The sequence below is a fragment of the Limulus polyphemus genome, unplaced genomic scaffold, assembly GCF_000517525.1.
Source record: "Limulus polyphemus unplaced genomic scaffold, Limulus_polyphemus-2.1.2 Scaffold10068, whole genome shotgun sequence".
Lineage (NCBI taxonomy): Eukaryota > Metazoa > Arthropoda > Merostomata > Xiphosura > Limulidae > Limulus > Limulus polyphemus.
The window spans coordinates 1-1958 of record NW_013675678.1 but is presented as its reverse complement, the minus strand read 5'-3'; positions in this window follow the sequence as shown (position 1 = coordinate 1958).

Genomic DNA, 1958 nt, shown 5'->3' with positions numbered 1-1958 from the left:
TTTGAATATTCAAAGAAATACGAATACCGTTGTAGATTAAATCAAGGATCATTTCATATTACACCAAAACACCAGTGTCTGTCTTAAACATCTTCTCAACCCAATAGATGGCGCTGTAATAAATTATTATTAATATTGTTCATCTTACAAAAGAGATTTTTAAAAATTTGGTCAAGAAGTATTTTTTAGGAAAAGTTATCCCTTCGTGCATTTTCTCTCCACCTTCAAATTCTTTGCCATTACAATCAGTAAATCGCAGAGTCAGACATTTGACCATGTAGGAATATTTCTTCGACAGCCAGTTTTTTCATATGGATTTATCAAGAAGAACATTTGAACCTAACATGAAAATATACATAAGACAAAATTATGGTCCAGCACAACTTACAGGAGATGACCTAATACACTAAAATAATTGTTTTCCTGAAATACTAGAAAAAGGATAAACATTATCTATATTGTTACTATTATATGATTAATTAACTAAACACTTATTTAGATATAACTTTCAGAAGAAAATTAATCAGCATTTACCATCGGCTAGTATATAGATAAAGAGTAAAGTATAGATACAGGTGGTATAAAAAATATTTACTTCTTTTCTGTTTCCATCAATATTCGTATTGCTATATGAAGATTGGATGTTGGCCGTCTGTAGTATGTTGAAGATAGCCGTAAGGTGTCTTTTCTACCAAAATATTATGATAGATTTAAAATCCAACATTTGAAGAAACCGTATTCACCAGTATGGCTATCAAACTTTCCGTCCTTCTCTTTAGTCCATCAGGGTACAGTACGTGATATAATTTGATACCGAGGATCACTTCAAAATCAATCAGCTCCACAAATGAAGGGAAGAATGTTCTCGCTGGTAGCAAAAAGTATTGGACATTCGAATTTCTTATTCATAATCTGCAAATGGGGTTGATCGGCAAAAATTAATGAAAAATATGAGAAAGTGGCTTAAGAGAGATTTCAAACTTCAGCTTATCAGAGTGATGTTTGCTCCGTCTGAAGCTTTCCCTCCTTGAAGGACTCTCCGATATATGTTCATTTAGACCCCTCCCTTTTCTCAGAAAATCCTGGATCCACCCCTGAAAACAATAGTCATGTTGTGAAATTCAATAAAAACGGTTTTAATAAAGCAACAGGAATTGAATTTTCGATTAATTGAATCTTTAGTTATAGTTCATAACTTTCAAATCTCGTTGCGACGAATTCGTCATTTTCGAGCTATTACATCAGAAAAGAATCACGATAATATCGTTAGAAATCACTTAGGATCAAAATCTATATAAATAAAAAAAACATGCAACTGAAAATAAACATGGTTTTGCTTATCTTGTTAAGGAATGTAAATACAACCCTAAATGAATATAATCACCATAATAATGAAGAAGAATTGTTACTGCACTGGATCATAATTAAGTGATCATAATAAACTTGTGAAACTAGTTATTTCAGTAAAGTTGAGGCCTGAAAGAAATTTAAAAAGGAGAAATAGGTTTAAATAATATAAAAAAAGTAAAGCTAATAGTTTGGATAAACGAGATGATGGTAAGGAAACTAACGTACGATTAAAGGATTTGTTGAAACGTAAGTTTAGCTTAATTATTACTAAAAAGACCAATATGTAGCAGTATTATTTCTGGGCTTAGGTTTTGTGTGTTTTTCACCCTTGGTCTGTACGAAACTTAATGTATATATGTAGCGCATGTATATAATCAAAATACATAAAAGTTTCTACCTGTGAACACAAGTAACGAAACATTACAACCCTTGAACTCTTCTGTTTTTGATTTGTTTTTTTCTTCTCTCTTCTCTCTCTCAGTCTCTCACTCCTGTCTGTCAGGAATAAAAGTAGCTAAAGCACGGATTGCAGGTACCAAAAATATTCCAACTCCATTTTTCACCTTACCATTTTAGCTTCTAATATACTTCGAAATTAATTTAATATG